This window comes from Sapajus apella, unplaced genomic scaffold (assembly GCF_009761245.1).
Source record: "Sapajus apella isolate SASKATOON/1434 unplaced genomic scaffold, GSC_monkey_1.0 scaffold75, whole genome shotgun sequence".
In the NCBI taxonomy this organism is placed as follows: Eukaryota; Metazoa; Chordata; class Mammalia; order Primates; family Cebidae; genus Sapajus; species Sapajus apella.
The window spans coordinates 1,576,157-1,581,706 of record NW_022437015.1 but is presented as its reverse complement, the minus strand read 5'-3'; the positions used below and the strand labels follow the sequence as shown (position 1 = coordinate 1,581,706).

The 5,550-nt window shown below is 38.0% G+C and overlaps 1 pseudogene; it reads left to right on the top strand.

Moving 5' to 3' along the window:
* The first annotated feature begins 1,964 nt into the window (after positions 1 to 1,964).
* LOC116532229 lies at positions 1,965 to 2,817 on the top strand (annotated as a pseudogene).
* Positions 2,818 to 5,550: the final 2,733 nt, after the last annotated feature.

Here is a 5,550-nt window from a genome sequence, read left to right as displayed (position 1 = left end):
TTGTAGGACAGGTCTGGTGTTGATGAATTCTCTCAGCTTTTATTTGTCTGGGAAAGTCTTTAGTTCTCCTTCATGTTAGCAGGATATTTTTGTTGGATATACTTACTATTCTAAGGTCAAAGATTTTTCCTTTAGCTCTTTAAATATGTCATGTTGCTCTTTGCTCTCCTCTCCTTAGGCAGAAGCAAAAAATCACTTTTTGTCATTAGCTGCACTGCCTGGAGTTGGGGGAGGGATGGTGCAAGCACTCCCTTAGCCACCCCAGCTGATATCTCCCTAGGTCATATGCTACCCTACTCCACTGGCTCTAAGCCCAGCCTCACACTATGAGTTGCCTAGGAATAGCAATCCTTGTATCCTAGACCGCCTATCAAGTTTATTTAGAAGCCCAGAGCACTTTAGCCCATGGTAATAAAGCTTGCTGAGAAAATCAAGTTCTGACTGTTGGAATGGTTCATTCCCCTCTGGGTAGGGCTGGTTAAAGTGCTCCCTACATGCACAGGTGCTGGCTGAGCCCAGCATGGCTTTATTCTCCACTGTAACAGATCAGCACTGAGTTCAATGTAAATTTCCTCAGTTGCTGTGCTCTTCCTTTCCAAAATGCACAGATTATCTCTCTTTGGCTACATGGTTGCTGTAGGGGGATGAGTGAAGGGTGGTGTCAGGGATTCAAGACTGTCTCTTCTGCGTTTCTCAATGCCTCTTTCGGTGATATGAAGTTAAAACTAGAAACTGATTGCTCAACTGATTTTTGGTTCTTGTGATGCTGGTTTTCTGTGTGCATTTAGTTGCTAAAGTTTGGTGTTCTAGGCTGGGTGCGGTGGCTCATGCCTGTACTCACAGAACTTTGGGAGGCCGAGGTGGGCGGATTACCTGAGGTCAGGAGTTTGAGACCAGCCTGGCCAACATGATGAAAACCTGTCTGTACAAAAAAGTACAAAAATTAGCCAGCTGCAGTGGCAGGCACCTGTAATTCCATCTACTGGGGAGGCTGAGGCAGGAAGAATAGTTGGAACGTGGGAGGCGGAGGTTGCTGTGAGGTGAGTTTGCACCATTCAATGCTGAATAGAAATGGTGAAAGCAGATATCCTGTCTTGTTCTTTATCTCAGGAGGAAAGCTCTCAGTATTTGACTATTAAGTATGTTTTAAATTTAAGCATGTTTTTTAAATTAAAAAAAATGTGTACCTTTTTATTGGATTAAAGAAGCTTTCTTCTATCCCTAATGTGTTGAATGTTCCTATTATGAAGGGTATTGAATTTAATCAAAAATTTTTCTGTATCCCTTGAATTTGCCTTGCCTTTTGCATTGACTAGAATTACCAGTAGTACATTGTTGAATAGCAGTTGTGAGAGTGGACATTGTTGTCTTCTTTCCGATCTAAAGAAGCAAGCTTTCAGCCTTATCATTAAGTATCATGTTAGCTGTGGGCTTTTAGTAGATGCCTTTATCAAATTGAGAAAGCTCCCTCCTATTCTAGTTTATTAGGTGTTTTTATCATGAAAGTGTGTTGGATTTTGCCAAAGCATGTCTGTTAAGATGATTACATCAGTTTTCTCCCCTCTATTCTGTTAATATGGTGTATTACATTGATTATTTTTTGTAGGTTCATCTAACCTGACATTTCCGAGATAAATTCCACTTGGTAAAGGTATGTAATCCTTTTTATATGTTGCTGGATTTGATTTGCTAGTATTTTGTTGAGGATTTTTCTGTCTATATTGATAAGAAATATTGACCAATAGGGATTTTTTCTTGTGGAATTTTTGTCTGTTTTTTTGTTCAAGGTAATAGTGACCTCATGGAGTAATTTTGGAGATCTTCCAGTCTCTTATTTTTTTTGGAATAGTTTCCAAAGAATTGGTATTATTTCTCCTTTAAATGTCTGGAACATTTCATTAGTGAAGTCATCTTGGCCTGGGCTTTTCTTGTGGGAAGTTTAAAGATCACCAAGTCAGGTACACTGGAAGTGATCCCCTGACTGGCTGGGCTGGCCGGGTTTGAGGGTCAGGAAGACCCTAAAGATTAGACTGTAACAAAAGAAAATAGAAACCATGTTTGGAAGATCTGTATTACAGGTACTTCATCAGTTTGTAAGACATGTGTCTGAAACAACTACCAGTTTGGTTCTTGAAAGATCCCTGAATCATGTGCAGTTACTTGGGTGAGTGGGTCAGGACCCTGTCTTGAGACAGGTGGAAGGAAAAAATCCAGTCACAATATTTTCTCTAGCAACAAATGAGATGTGGCGATTAGGGGACAGTGAAGTTTACCAAATGGGCGATGTCAGTCAAAAGACAACATGGCACAGGATATCAGTATTCCAGACAGGCCTCAGAGACGTGGCGTATCACTATGTGAAAAAGGGGTCTTAAATTTATGTGGAAGGGAAAATGGACTATGGTGACTACATGGATAAAAATAATGTGAGGTGGGCTGGGCGAGGTGGCTCACGCCTGTAATCCCAGCATTTTGGGAGGCCGAGATGGGTGGATCACAAGGTCAGGAGTTCAAGACCAGCCTGGCCAACATAGTGAAACCCCGTCTCTACTAAAAATACAAGAAGTAGCCGGGCGTGGTGGCATGTGCCTGTAGTCCCAGCTACTCAGGAGGCTGAGTCAGTAGAATCACTTGAACCTGGGAGGCGGAGGTTGTGGTGAGCCAAGATTGGGCCACTGCACTCCAGCCTGGGCAATAGAGCAAGACTGCATCACACACAAAAATAATAATAATAATAATAATGTGAGGCGACAAGTAACGACATTCATAGCTGATAGCATTATATTTCTGAGTGACCAAGTGAAAGAGAAGGAGTAGAATGGATGATTCTTCTTTGGCCATCATTTGGTACAGTCTCATTTCCAGATCATGTATAATCTTTGTAATTCCCAAAAACAAAAGTTAAAATACTCTTTTACATAATACATTTTCTAAAAAAAGATCACTAAGTCAGTTTCTTTACTTGTTATAAGTCTACTCAGATTTTCTAGTTCTTCTTGAGTCAGTTTTGGCAGTTTGCATTTTTCTGGGAATTTGTCTGTTTCATCATTGTATCTAATACATTGACATAGAGCTGTTCATAGTATTCCTTTATACTGCTTTCATTTTTGTAATGTCACTAATGATGCACAGTCGTTCAATCCTGATTTTAGAAATTTGAGTCTTCTCTCTCTTTTTTTTGGTTGGTCTAGCTAAAGGTTTTTCAAAGAACAAACTTTTACTTTTTTGATATTCTCTATTATTTCTATTCTATATTTCATTTATTTTTACTTTAGTTTTGATTACTTTCTTTTCTCTTCTTTAAGCTTAGTTTTCCTTTCTTTTTCAGTTTCTTATGGTGGATGGTGAGGTTATTACTTTGAGATCTTTCTTTGTTTATAATGCTGGTGATTATAACTGTAAATTTCCCTTTAAGCACTGCTGTAGTTGCATTCCATAAATTTTGGTATATTTTCTTTTTCGTTCATCTCAAATTATTTTCTAATTATTCTTATGATTGCTTCTTTGACCCTTTGGCTATTTAGGAAGGAATATAATGTTTAATTTCCACATGTATGTGAATTTTCAAAATTTTCTTCTCATTTCATTTGTAATTTCGTTCTGTTGGGATTGCAGAACATATAATTCCAATCACTTTACATTTGTTGAGGCTAGCATGCAATCTGTTGTTGAAAATGTTTCATGAGTGCTTGAGAAGAATGTTCATTACGCTGCTATTGGTTGGATCATTCTATAGAGGTCAGTTAGATCAATTTTGGTTGATAGCATTGTTGCAGTCTTCTATATCATTGCTAATTTTCCATCTACTTGTAGTATCCATTATTGAGAGTGAAGTATTCAAGTCTTCAAGTCAATTCTTACTGTTGAATTATGCATTTATCTATTCAATTTTGAAAGTTTCCCCATGTATTTTGGGACTTTGTTTTTAGGTGCATATATGTTTATGATCATTATAGTTTCTGGATGAATTGACCCTATTATCATTTTAAAATGCTTTAAATTGTTAAATGTTTCTCAGAGGTGTCACATTTCTCTCCATCTCACTACTACTCTAAGCAGGCCACCATCACCTCTTGGCTAAGTGCTTCTTCTAAAATATAAAGATGATCATACCACTCTCATGTCTAAAATATTTATTCCCAATAATAACTAGATGAACTCTATTAGGCCTGAGAGAGGATGCAACTTTCCCAAGATCAAATTAAGACTATGAACAAGGACTAGATCCCAGGTTTACCAACTCCTAGTTGAATATTTGCTTTATTGTATCGTATCTACTACTGAGCTGGGTACTCTTGATTATCCCACTGAACCTTTATTTAATTCTCTTTCATGTTTGAGAAGCTGTAAAGTCAAAGCATTCACTTTTCACACACCCTTGCAGTCATGGGCCTGGAGGTAAACTAGGTTATTTTAATTAGAATCAACTGCTCAACATTTGGAAGGCATATGTGAAGTGGAAGCCATCTTCAAGACACATTTTGCCTGTTTTTGCTGGCAAGTGAGTTGTGCAGAGTTACCACTCAAATGTAATAGCATTTTAGCATGAATTCTCCAGCTCTGTACCAATAATCAGTTATAGCATTCACATCAGCTGCAGTGGTTTGTTGTTGTTGTTGTTGTTGTTGTTTGTTTGTTTTCCATTTTGGCTTTAAATTCCCTGGATCACAGCTCTCTGGGTTCTTGAATTCATGAAACTGGTAGTAGCCTTATAGGTCCTAACAATGCTGGTTGATCAGCTTTATATTATTTTGGGAGTCATTCCTTGAGATTCTCCTTAGAATGCGTTCTTCCTTTCCTTCCAAGTAAGTTGTAAGCAGCCAATTTATTATATTATGTTCCTTCATCTAAAATCCAGAAGGGTTTTTTGGTTCTTGCACTGAGCCCTACTAATACAAACATCTGCAAAATTATAGTGACTTCCTTAACAATATACCAGTTCTCTTAAATGACACCTGTATATTTTATAACCAGATACCTTTATTGTTTACACAGAGGAGTAGATATGTTCTTAGCCCTAGTGTATCTCTTTTTTTCCCAATTGAATTTTGTTGTAAAAGGTAAATTTCTGCAGAGTTTATCAAGAAGTTAGTAACAAGCTCGATGTGTCTCTTGGTCTCTTAGCCATCTTATTCACATATTCAAACTAATTAACTTTTGACAATGAAATCAAGGCCTTTATAAATATAAGTTTGTTATTGTACCATCTTGCCAGCTTTTTCACTTCCTGTTACCTCCTTTTTCATTTTGTTTTATTTATTTATTTATTTATTTTTGAGAAAAGGTCTCACTCAGTCACCTAGGCTGGAGTGCAGTAGTGCAATCAGGATTCACTGCAGCCTTGACCTGTCGAGCTTAAGTGATCCTTCCACCTCAGCCTCCCAAGTAGCTGAGATTACAGGCATGTGCCACTGTCCCTGGCTCCTTTTTTTTTTTTTTTTTTTTTGAGACATAGTCTCGGTTTGTCGCCCAGGTTGGAGTGCAGTACCTCGATCTCAGCTCACTACAATCTCCACCTCTTGGGTTCAAGTGATTCTCCTGCCTCAGTGT